The sequence below is a fragment of the Miniopterus schreibersii genome (genome assembly GCF_964146895.1).
Source record: "Miniopterus schreibersii genome assembly, chromosome: 2".
NCBI lineage: Eukaryota > Metazoa > Chordata > Mammalia > Chiroptera > Miniopteridae > Miniopterus > Miniopterus schreibersii.
The window spans coordinates 185599031-185611725 of NC_138102.1; the positions used below are offsets into that span (position 1 = coordinate 185599031).

At 56.0% G+C, this 12695-nt stretch overlaps 1 long non-coding RNA gene across 1 annotated transcript; it reads left to right on the top strand.

The window, feature by feature from the left end:
• Positions 1–747: 747 nt before the first annotated feature.
• LOC308553814 lies at positions 748–3561 on the top strand. The gene is made up of 3 exons (XR_013998288.1): positions 748–915; positions 2889–2991; positions 3138–3561. It is a non-coding gene; the product is annotated as an uncharacterized lncRNA (long non-coding RNA).
• Positions 3562–12695: the final 9134 nt, after the last annotated feature.

Genomic DNA, 12695 nt, shown 5'->3' on the forward strand with positions numbered 1-12695 from the left:
CTGGGCAGGTCCTACCTGCAGAGGAGTCTGGCAGGGAGCCCTGGGAAGGGTGAGGTGCGGGTGCTTTACTGAGAAGGGGTTGCCTGGTGAGGCCAGGAGAGGCCCTGGGGGGACCCAGGGTGGACACCGCAGGCCTTTCCTCCAGGCTCAGGCTCGGGAAGGTGGTGCCTCGAGCTCTCTGCTCTGTGGCCGGAAAAGACTCTGTTCCAGGAATATGCAGCTCCGTGGGTCGCCCCGAGCACCATCCCCCCCCCCCCCCCGTGGCTTCTGCCCAGTGCATACCCAGGGCTGCCCTTGCCCCCAGGGGTGCCTTCCAGCCTGCGGACACTGGGCACAGCACGCCTCTCTGGGCCTCGGTCTCCCGGGGGCGTGGGACAGTGGCTCTGTGCCAGGGCAGCGTCCTGAGGGCTGGCATGATTAGTACATGTCCCAGGCCCCCCAACTGCCCCAGGGCCAGGCTACCCAGCGTCCGGCAGAGTGCTGCTCCCCACCTGGGCCCCGGCCCCACGCGGGCAGCCTGGGGTGGAGGGCGGGCGGCCTGGCAGCCGCGGCGGCCGCGCTGGGCCCCGGCCAGAGCGCTTCCCCGCGCCTCCTCCCGCGCTCCGAGCGCATTACCTCATCGGGAAGCCATTCCGGAAAGGCTGGCGGAGCCCCTGGGAGCGCAGGGGAGAGGCGCTTTCCAAGCCCTGCTGGCAGCCGCCCGTGCCAGACGAGGGCAGGCGTCACGCCTCCGGGTGTCTGCCTGCCGAGCGACCGCTGGGAGGGCAGCTGGCTTTTGTCAGCTTTTCGGGGTGACCAGGCTGGGCTGGAGCAGGCGGCGGAATGGCAGTGCCCACGGCTGGCCCGCCGTTACCGGGCAGGCAGGCGATTTATCCCAAGAGCTGGAGCCGAGCGGCTGGGCAGGAGGGGAGCCAGGTGTGAGCCATAACAGGACCCAAGCCCTCCCGCTCCTGGGCCTCAGTTTCCCCCCAGCTCCCCTCCCCCTCGCTCGGGCCTCCCCCTGCGGGCCGGAGCGGTGGCCCTGAGCGAGCACGTGACCGACTCCCGGCTGATGTAAACCAGAGGCCCGGCTGCAGCTGGCTCCGGGCGCTTCCCGAGCACGCGGGCAGGGCCCAGTGGGGGGGGCGCCGCGGGGAGCTGGGGTGCTGGGGCGGGAGGCCCAGACCGAGGTGGGTGCCCAGCGGTGAGGACATGGGGCCAACAAGAGGAGCTCCCAGCCCGGCCCCAGCCCCCCGCCCGGCTTGGATCTGAGAAACCTCTCGGAGCCTCTGTTTCCTCATGAACAAAATGGTGCTAACGATGCCCACCCACCCGTCCCAGGGAATGGTTAAAGGGACCCTTGAACCATGTTAAAAAATAGAGCAGGAGCCCTGGCCGGTGTTGCTCAGTGGTTAGAGCACCAGGCCCGCACACTAAAGGGTCTCATTTTGATGCAGGTTCGATCCCCAGTCCCAGTCGGGGTGCTTGCAGGAGGCAACCAATCAATGTGTCTCTTTCACTTCAATATTCGTCTCTCTCTCTCTCCCTCCTTTCCACTCTCTCTGAAAAATCAATGGAAAAAATGTCCTCAGGTGAGGATTGGAAAAAAAAAAAAGAGAGAGAATAGGAGGCACAGGCAGGCAGGCTCTTGGCGGGGAGGGGCCTCCACAGGCACCAACACCAGCCCCTCCTGGGCCAGCCTCCAGGCTTCACACTGTCAGGACCACAGGGGTCCCCCTATGACACAGGTCTATTGGGTGTACTTCCCATTAAAACCCCCCCTTGCCCCAGGGTAAGTGAAACTGCCCTCCAGCCATACCTGAATGCACATGTGCCCAAGCTCACCATACCTTTTTTCAAACTCTTATCTGGAGAAGAACTCCTACTCATCCTGCAAAGCTCCAGGCAAGATGTCCCCTCCTCTGAAATGTCTCACAGGCTTGCTTTGAGACTAAAAAAAAAAAACCCATAAATGTGTGAACACATGGGCGTGGTTCTAATGTGAGAAGTGTTGTGCTCACGACAGTCTATGTTCATAGTCAGAGGTCATAGCCAAGGGGACACAGGTGAGCAGGAAGTGGTGCTGGGGACAGGAGTTAGCAGTAAGGTTTTCTGGCTCGGGATTTAAGCCCAGCTCCGGCACATGGTAGAATTTTCAGAGGAGAGGAGGAAATTGGAGGCTAGGAACAGGCCGTAGTGCATCAGTTTTAAATATGGCTGCAAGTCCCCGGTCCTCCTCCCATCGAGAGGCAGAGTCTGTGTCCTCTCCTCTTGAGTCTGGGCAGACGGGTGACCACTTCGACCAGCTGTGACAGCAGGGCCGCTGGGCACCTTCCAAGGTGGTGGCGTAGAAGGCCACACAGCCTCTGCCCTGGAGTCCTGAGTCCCCTTGTAAGAAGGGAGTTCAAGCACCCTGAGACCTCCATGCTGGGAGGAAGCCCAAGTAGCATGCGGAGGCCGGGGAGGCGCTGGTTGACAGCTCCAGCCTGCGCGTCAACCGGGCCCAGGCTCCAGACATGAAAGAAGCCTGTCCGTTAGCTCAGGGCTGCCAGCCCCAGCCCTGGAGTGGCCCTAGGTGAGGCAGCAGCTAACGCAGAGCTGAGTTGTCCCCTCTGTGCCCTTTCACAACACCTGGCCGCAGAACTCGTGAGCAGAATAAAATGCACACTTTTTTTTTTTTTTAATATATCTTTATTGATTTCAGAGAGAGGAAAGGAGAGGGAGAGAGAGAGATAGAAACATCAATGATGAGAGAGTTATTGATCGAGCCCGCAACCTGGGCATGTGCCCTGACCGGGAATCGAACCCCGATCGCCTGGATCCCAGGTCGACGCTCAACTGCTGAGCCACGCCCGGCTGGGCAAAAATGCACACATTTTTATGTCACTGTTTGGGGTGGTCTGTTGCAGCCCCAGCTGACGAGAATAGGCGAGAAGCTCAGAACGGCTTGGCCCTTCCACCCAGCTGTGGTCGGCAGTTACAGACGTGAGCAGAGCAAGGATGATCGGGCAGGTACAGAAGGCCCTGGGTGCCTAGCAAAGGACAGTTGGAGGGTGGGACCTCGCCCTCCAGGTGACCTTTCCTCCCCAGCATATCGCTGGTCACATGGTTTGGACCCCCTGAGCAGTTCCTCCCTAAAGATAACATCTAGACCTCAGTTGTATTTCAGCTCCAGGCCCAGAAAAGCAGCAAAAACAGACAAGCGACCCCACGGCTGACCTCAGGACCAGCTGCATTGACTAATGACCCCCTGCCCTGGTGCCCACAAATCAATCAGTGGAGATCACGACCCTGAAAGGACGCACCTGGAAAACTGTTGAACATTCTATTAAGATCTTCCCCTGGGGCCTCCCCTAAAATCTCCTCCCTTAAAACCCTTAGGACTGAGGACCCTGTGCTCTCCCCCTCCCAGGAGCATGTGCCTTTCCCTTTCCCCTCCCCCCACCCACCATTACCTTCCTCACTCCCAAGCTGCTAGGGCCCTTCCTTTGCCTCTATAACTTGTTTCCTAAGCCCATTTCTCCTATGAATTACTTTTCCCACCTCTGCGATTTTCTAAATAAAATGTTCTCTTACAGTTTGAGTCTTGGCTCTGAATTCTTTCCTAGCCAGAACTCAGGTACCGAGGTTGCTGAACCCAGGTCTGGTCTGACCCCACGGGTCTAACACCTGGTGCCGTTCCTGCCCCGTGGCCCCGTGAAATAAGATGACCCTCACCTGGAATTCAGCCCCGAGGACAGCTTCTTCCCAAACCCTCTCAGGGTTCTGCCTCCTGCCATGTAATCGGGGCTTGGGGAAGGTTCGTTGAACGAATGTATAATGTCCCGTCTCACGGCAGCCTCATTCATAGAGCTGCTCCTGCGTCAGTCCCCAAACCAGAAAGGGGTCTCCCCTCCTTGGAACTCCCATGGACCTTTGCAGCTTGAATAATTGTGGACCCAGAGCTCCGGGGAGTTCTTCTGGTTCTGTGTGGCATTTCCCCGCCCATGGAGTAGTGCACTGAACTCACACTTCCTGTGGTCCCTTGGGACTCCTAACCTGCCTGACCGGGGGAGTTATTCACCCGTGTGTGCGTCTCCCCCTCCCTCCTCTTATCCACATGACTCCGCCTCCTGGGAAGGCAGGGATCGTGACTGCAACCTCACTAGTATATGTTCAGCCCAAAGGATGAACACCAACTGATGTCTACTGAATGAAGGAATGAGTCAATGAACTCGTCTTGTGCTCATTCATTCAACCAATTAATTTTACACACGCCCAACAAGGATTCCCTTATAAGAACTCCAGGAGTCTACGCTTGCATGTCTCACATGATGGGGAGCTCACCACCTTTCAAGGTAGCCTATTTCATACTGGAGCAATCAGAGAGCATTTCCCTGAGCTGCCCTTCTTCCTGGGCCCCAGGGGTGCATGGCTGGAGTAGGGAGGGGGCATGCAGCAGAGGGAGGGGCCCTCGGTACCCTCAGAGACTACATCTGAGGAGGGCTGAGGGGCCCCCAGAGTGCCAGAAGCCCCTTGTCTCTCTCTGCATAGCCCAGCTGAGGTCCCGGGGCAGGCGGGAGCTGGGGCAATGAGAGCTGCTCTGCCCAGGGCCCAGCTGGGGCAGGGCCAGCACGCCAGGAGGTCTGCAGAGACTGAAAGCACTGGGCAGAGGGAAGAGCTAGGCGGGCGGGACAGGTGGCCTGTGTTGTTTCCATGGCGTCCCTGCTCCTGCCTGCCTGGCCGGGCCTGGGAAAACAAGCTGGGCCCTGAGGAAGCGGAGCCTGGGACCGCCCGCCCGCCCAGCCGGGACAAAGGCTAGGCTGTTCAGGGCTCACGGCAGCCAACTGGGCCTGCCTGGCGGGACAGGGGTGTAGACTAGGCCAGGCCTGGGTGAGCTGCCAGGCCCCAGGCCTGTCCCTGGGGCCCTGGGGAATGAGCTGGGGCTGGGGGTGGGGGAGGAGGCCGGGGCAGGCTCCACCCTCAGCTCTGCACTGGGGCCCACAGTGCCCTGCCTTAGCCCCTGGGAGACAGCAGGTGCTCCTTAGTTAAAGGAGTGGGGTTCCTCTCTTCACTTCTGGGTGCGCTAACACGGGGCACCCCCAGAGAGTGACCAGACACAGGCCCGCCCACATGTCAAGTTTGTTTTTGCCACCTCTGGGGACAGATGCTGGCCCTGGGCCAGACAAACCCAAAGTGTCAGGGTGCCAGTGCCCGAAGCAGGTCCCACCCCTAGGACGATGGAGCTGAGAGAGGAATGCCCCCCTTGGTGCAGTAACTCGGAGCTGACCTCACACCGGCCCATCACTTGCCAGGGGACTGAGCCCCATGCCTCAGAATCGACCAGGTTGGGGACACATGCTGTATGGGGTGTGTCCCCTTCCTGCCATACTTCACTCCCTCCTCGTGCCTCCTGGGATTTCCTCCCAAACCAGCCACGCTCCCCTGAATTGATGCTTCATGGGGAGACCCAGAGCAGCCCTGAGCTCACAGAGGGGTCTCCGTTGGCGTCTTGATCACAGGGGTTCCTGCCATCCTGGAGCTCAGAGACCAAGGAAGTGGGACACTGATTCCTCCCAGGAACAGTGGCCCTGGCGGGCACTGAGGCCTAAGGACCAGGAAGGTGTAAACTGAGGGGTGCTGGGCTGCCTCCATAGGGAAGTGGGGTTTGGGTTCCAGGAAAGAGGGAAGGTGCAGATGAGAGTATAAGGTCCAAGGGAAGGTGGTCAAAGCAAGGGGTCACCCAAATAGCAGCTCTCAGGCCTAAAGAAGCCCCTCACCCTGTGTCCGTGCCTCCGTCAGGGCTGGTGGAGCTCACCTGCTCTTCCCCACTTGGGGCTGGACCACCTGCCTCCCCAGGGTCTGGGTCCCCAGAGCTGAGAAGGGGCAGCATGCTCTGCTCCCCCTGTGCGCAGCGTGGGCTCTCGGGAAGCCGTGTGGGCGGCTTTAGGGAGCAGGATGTCAGCTAGGGGCGGGCTGGGGTCCCTGCTGTGGCAGGGAGGGAAAGAGGCCTGTCCCTGCGGGAGCTCTGGAACTAGCCAGGCCACCAGAGCTGGCCTGGGCTGGGGGAATCGCTGGACCTTATACTCTCATCTGCACTCATTGCTGGATGTGGCTGGCCCAGGGAGGCCACGACCTTCGGCCAGGTCAGTCTCTGCGGCTTGAGGCCAACCCCCTGGACAGGCCCGAGTCCAGGGCCGTGTGCTTTGGAGGGAGCCCTGCAGTGAGATGTGAGGCTCAGCACCCACAGGCAGGCTCTGACTGGGCCTCTGTCCCGTCCAGCTGCCCCTGGATGTCCTGCAGCCCCCTCCCCTCAGCCCACCGCAGTAGCTCAGCACCCTCCCAGGCTCCTCCTGCCTCTGCTGTGGGTCTGGATGAAGCTGCACTCCCACGGTGCCAGCCTGGCCACCCCCCTTCACCCTTACCTGCGGGCCTGACCTCACAGGCCCGCAGCCTCCATGCCTCCGCCAAAGTGACCTTTCCAAACTGTCCCTGCCCCAGTCACCTCCACTCACACCCGCTCCAGCCGCCCACACAGCCTGTAGCCCTTGCCGGTGCATTCCACTCACCCCCGCCTTTGCCACCTAAACCCCGACCCCGCCCTTTCCCTCGGGCAGCCCTTAGCTGGGTCTTGGGAGGCCTTTCCTGGCCTTCAGCCAACTCGGGGTTCTCAGCCTTTGATCAGCTTGGCTGCTGCGGCATAAACTCACGTGGGCTCGGCGGCAGGGCTAAGGCTGTCTCCTTTGGGTGGTGTCCCTGGGCTCAGCACAGGGCCTGTGGCACAGCAGGCCCTCAGCGAACACGTGGGAAGAATGAACAGAGGAATGACTAATGAATGGATGTGTGAATGAGGGAATGAATGAGGGAAGGAGGGAATGAATGAATGAATGAGGGAATGAGGGAATGAATGAATGACATCCGGTTGACTGTGAACAAGCTTTGTTACATGGAAGAAGGCGAAGGGTTTCCTTTCCCGCCCCGTGAGTATGAGCCCTGGGCTCAGAGGCCATGGGACCAGCTCAGAAAGCATCTTTGAGCCTTGGGCAGAGGAAGCCACCCTCCACTCCGGACTGAGAGGCATCCTGGAGCCTTCCCAGGGGCCGGGCTCAGCGGCTTGGTGGGGCCGGCAGCTCCCGCGGGGCCCCTCTGCTCTCCGTGGCAACGCCTGCTGAGTCAGGGCCTGAGTCAGCTCCCACCTGCCACCTGCCTCCTGGGGGCACCTGCCCGTCCCGGTGTCCCGGCCCCACAAACCTGCAGCCCCCAGCGCCCAGAGCTCTCTGTAGGAACGTGCGGTTTCTGGACTCAGATGTCCTTCCAGCACCTTCCCGTGGGGCTGCCACAGCCCGTCAGATTGTCTCCCAGATAAATCACCATCCAGGTGCTGGGTGGAGTGGGGGGTGGTAAAAGGCGGTCCCTTGACCTCAGGGCAAGTCGCTGCCTCACCCACCTGCTTCTCGGTGGCATTCCCTCACCTTCCTCGCACCAAACCTGGCCGTGCGGAGCCCACGCCCTCCCCTCCGCGTCCCCGCCTGCTCCTCCAGGCCCCGACCCGTCCCCTCGCCTCCTCGGCAACCTCCCTCTATCTCTGGCATCTGCCGCCGCTCCCTGCCCTCCAGCTCCCAGGGTGCTCACGTGTTCACGTCTCTCCCTCTTCGGAGAAAAACACCGGATCACCACGCCCACCTCCAGACACCCCACCTGCGCTCCCTCCCACCGCCAGCCCCTGAAGACAGGGCCAAGCCTGGTCCCTCCCCCACCCTCCACTGAATCGGACCTTATCAGGGTCAACGTGAGCTCCATCTTGCCAAGGCCCAGGTTGTCTCTAGTTCCGTCCAGCCTATGACGTGGCCCACGCACCCCCTTCCGCAGTGGAAGCTCCTTGTCCTGGGGCCTGCGGCTCCCCGACCCCCCGGGCGCTCCTTTGGGCTGCGGCTGGCCCTCCGACCTGACCTTAACCACTCCCGGGCTTCAAAGACCAAACACTCTGAGGTTCCCACATCCACACCTTCAGCCCTGCCCAAGCCCCAAGCCCCACGTCCCCCCCAAGTTTCTGCAATGCCAGCTGCAGAGGAGGCGGAGGGGCTGAGGGTTTCTGGAGAGGCACAGGACTGAGTGGCTGCAGGGAGGCCTGGCCCAGGAGCTCCCTAACGCCCTGAGCTGGGGCTTGCACCTGGCGGCTCTGTCTGGCTCGTCCACTCCTGGGCAGGCTTCCCCGCCTCCAGCCTCCCGTGGTCCCACTAACCTTCACGGCAGGGGAAACCTGGGAACCCTCTTGGGACCTCGAATGCCTCCCAGGTGTCCTAACCCACCCCACCAGGGCTTCCTGGAGCTGGGCCAGGGCACCAGCCATTTCTGAACCAGGACCCCCCCACCTCCTGTGACTTCTGACCTCTAACTCACTCTTTAGCATGACTGGACTTTTCCCTCAGGTCCCAGAGTGTAGACAGATGCTAGCTCCCAGGAGTGTCACTCCCAGACCCCAGACCCATGCCCAAGTCCCCTGGACTTCTCAGTGCCCACGAGCTTCCCTCCTCTTGGCCGCTGCCGAGGGGCCTACAATCCATCCTCCCCACCCACCCACCCACCCACCCCAGGAGCCAGAGCATCTTCTTGAGAGATTCAGGCCTCACAGATGAGTCTGGCCCTGGCCAGCCCCTCCCCACCCCCCGTCCCAGGCCCCTCTCCCCAACAATGACCATGATTTCAAGCCAATGTTGAGTGGAAATGATAAAGGAAGGTGGAAATGAATCTGCTAATCAGTACAAAACTGGTTAATATCCTACAGGGCAACAAAGTGTACTGTTTGGAATTCTCTTTACTATGAGACAGAATCCAATTATATGTCTGTTGTACAAAATTCACTTGCGTTGCTGTGGACAGGAACCCTTTGCCTTAATTCTGTTTCCTACAGCTTAACTTCCACTCAGAGCTGTTCCTTAAAAACCTTTATTAGCACTTTTGGTAATATGTCCTACTTTTGTCATATTTTTATAATTATAAAAAACTAGTAGTATAGTGATTTATAATTCTTTAAATAATTTTTAGAATTTTTTCTCTCTCTCCTAGAGGTCCTGAAATTCCATTTTTCTGTGCCTTGGTGTGAAACGTTGAGGTTTTTTTCCTTTTGTTCTCTCATTTGTCCTGCTTTCACGTGGGCGTTTCCAATCTGAGTGCTCACACCTTCCTTCATGTCTTGGGAATCCCTGTTTAATACAGGACAAAATATTAATTCCCTCTCTTCTCAGTAATATCTACTCGGGGGGACTCTCGGACAACCTCTGGATGTGTCTGTGTTTCTTCAGGAGAAGCCAGATGTTAATCACATCATAATCCCCCTTCACAGAACAAATGGGTTTTGTTTTTGTTTGTTTTTTCTCCAAACCTTTCAAGAGTTCCCCCTTTCCTCTGGCTTTCAGAAGTTGAACTATGATTTACCTAGAAGTGGTTTTTACTTGTGTTTACTCTGCTTGGGGTTTGTTGAGCTTCTTGGGCCTGTAAGTTAATGGGAATAGTGGGAAGTTTTCAACTTATTTTCCCCAATTTTTGCTACCCCTACGTCTCTCTCTTCTCCCTCTGGGGCTCCAGTTGCATGAATTTGGAGCACTTGCTATTGCCCCACAGATCTCTGAAGTTCTCTTCTTTAACCCCAGCCCTATTTCTCGTTTTTCCTTTGGGTTGAATACTCTCTGCTGATTTATCTTCAAGTCTACTCATTGTTTCTTCTGCCATTTCCAGAAATGAAGTCCATCTAGCAAGTTTTTAAATTTTTAGTTATGGTCCTTTTCAGCCCTCGAATTTCTCTTAGTAGTTCCCATTTGTCCACGGAGATTCCCTATCTGTGCACTCATTGATACCATGTTTTCATTTAACTCCTTGAGCATATTTTCCTCTGAACATAATTTTCTTTAGTTCTTTGAACATATTTTACAGCAGCTCCTGTGACGTATGCTGCTGCTAAGCCTGACATCCGAGCCCACTTGGGGTTCATGCCCGTTGACGTCCTTTGTGAGAGAGACACGCCTTATTTCTTTGATGGGCTAACACTTTTTGTTTGAAAACTGGCTACTGAAGAATACATTGTAGCAGCTCTGAAATCAGCAGCTGAGTCAAGAAAGATTAGCAGGGGCCAGAACATAACCAGGGACCACAGGTGTAGGAGGGTAGGGGACAGTCCTAGGATTCATCAGAACTTTCCAAGCGCCGTTTCCTCTGCCCGAACAGCTTTCCTCGCTGCTCTCCTGGCTAAATTCTTCCTTCTCATCACGCTAGACTTGGCTTCAGAATCACCCCCTTAGGGAAGCCTCCCCAATAATCCTGACCAGGCTAGGTCCCCTTGTTAAACACATTTATAAGAACTTCCTACAACTGCAGTAATTACAAACTTGTTTGTGTACTTTCTTCTTTCATGTCTATCTCCCCGGCTCCACCGGACGGGAAACGAGGGCGAGGACGGGCGGTGCGTGGTTACCACGTGCCTGGCACACGGAGAAGTTCCGTAAATATTTGTTTAATGAATGAACGTTGCCCACTTTGCCTCCAGGACATTTCCCCAATCTGTCTCACCAGCAGCTCATGCGTGTTCCTCCCATGAACTCTACCCTTTTATAGGCACTTTCTTTAATATTTCTATAAGCTTTTCCAATCTAACAGTTTAAAATTTTATCTTTGACTAATTGGCACCCTTTAAATGAAACCTTTTCCGTAGGCATTGGAAATTTAAACTTTCTCTTCTGTAAGTTTCCTTCCCATTTCCTTTGCAAATATTTTGCCTTGTTGATCTGCAAGGGGATTTTGGTACATCGAGTTAGAACCACAGCTGACCCTTGAACAATGTGGGGGTTAGGGGCGCCGACTTCCCCCACCCACACAGAATTAAAATTCCATGTGTAACGTTTGACTCCCCTAAAACTTAGCTGTCTCTCGGTATCCATGGGGAATTGGTCCCAGGACCCCCCTCAGACACCCAAACCCATGGACACTCAAGTCCTATACATAGCATGGTGTAGATCAGCACACAGTCAGCCCTTTGAATCCACGGACTCCCAACTGTGGGTCAAAGACAGGAGAGGTATTTACTGAAAAAAGTCCAGCTATAAGTGAACCACGCAGTTCAAACCTGTGCTGTTCAGGGGTCAACCGTATTTTGTCAGTTACATATTTTTTCCCAGTTTGCTATTTGCTTTTCTACTCCGCTTATGCTATTTCTCCCCATGTGGACACTTATTTTTATGTAGCAAAAATCTCCTTTATTTTTTTTATGGTCCCTGATGTGGGTGTGGTTGCTTAGGAGGACTTTTTATTTACCTCAAAATTATGTGAATATTTATATTTTCTCTCAGTGTATTTATGGTCTCTCTTTTTTTTTTTTTTTTACCTTAGGATTCTTAATCCATCTCAAGTTTATTTTGGTTCAAGAAGAGAAACATGGGTCTAATATCATGTTATTTTTCAGAATGGTTGCCAATTTCTCCACCCCTGATTTAAAAAATAAGCACCGTCTGCTCCATCAGGGAAACCCACGCCTTCATTTCTTCCTATCCTGTGTACTGATCCACCCATCCCAGCGACAGTCCTGTACGCTTGGAACATGTTTGCTTTATAATTCATTTTGCTGACATTAAATTCCACTTGGAATTACTTAATTTATTTTGCTAATATATATTGAGTTCCTGTTTGGACTTCAACACTGTTCTAGGTGCTAGAGATATAGCAGTGACCAATGCAGACAAGGATTCTTTCTTTACAGAACTCACTTGCTGTCCTGTTCATCCCTTCGAAATCTGGTGAGCAGCGAGTGGCTTTCAACGCCGGAGGGCCAGAGAGAAACTTGGACACGGGCACTGTGTCCCCAGTGTTGGAATGCGATGGTCCAGAAACCAAGGGGAACACAGGGGCCCAGGCAGTAGGGTTGGTTCCTCTGCCATCCCCACAGACACGGGCTTTGTTAAACTCGAGGTCCTGGTTCCCAGGGAGGGATCCTCCCACCAGGGAGCAAGCTAAAGATTCCACTAATCTTTAGGCCTCAACTAAATATTGATTATTTGGGGCCTTCTCATGGTAGGGTCCCAACAGGCCAAAAAATCAGTCGTGAAGCTGGCAGGGCAATTGGTGCTGATCAAGAGGAGCTAGGCTTGTGGGGAAAGGCCGGAGCATGTCTCAGAACCAGGGACTTCACCCGGTGCCTCCGTTGCTTCCACCATGGTGATCACATGAGTAGGCAAACAGCAGCGGCCACAGCCCAGCAAGGGCAATGCTCGGAGGGACCCTCGGCCGCTAAGGCCTCGGTCCCCTCACCAGCCAGGCAGCCCAGGCCGGTGGAGATGCTTCTCTGCAGAGTGTGGTGGAGAATGGAGGTGACGGGTAACAATCAGGACCTCAGACCAGCTGCAGCGGCGGAAACTGTTGCTCGCCCCACTAATAATCTTGTTTAAAAAACGCGCAGAGCTTGCTGCCGGCCAGCAGCTTGCAGGTAACTCTGTGGCAGGTGAGACTCCATCCAAGTCAGAAGCAGATGAGAGTGACGCTTCTCTGAGAATGTGACTTAGGACACCCGGGGAACCCATCCTGCACTCACACTCACACATCCCAGGGCAGCCAGGAAGCCAGTCTCCATGGAGCCATCCCTGACCAAGGGTGGGGGTGTGGGGTGCCGGACAAATGCTCCCCCCTCTTATCCCCTGGGTGGGCAGTCAGGAGATGTATTTCATAGGTACCCGGAAGTTCCTGTAGGATCAAGC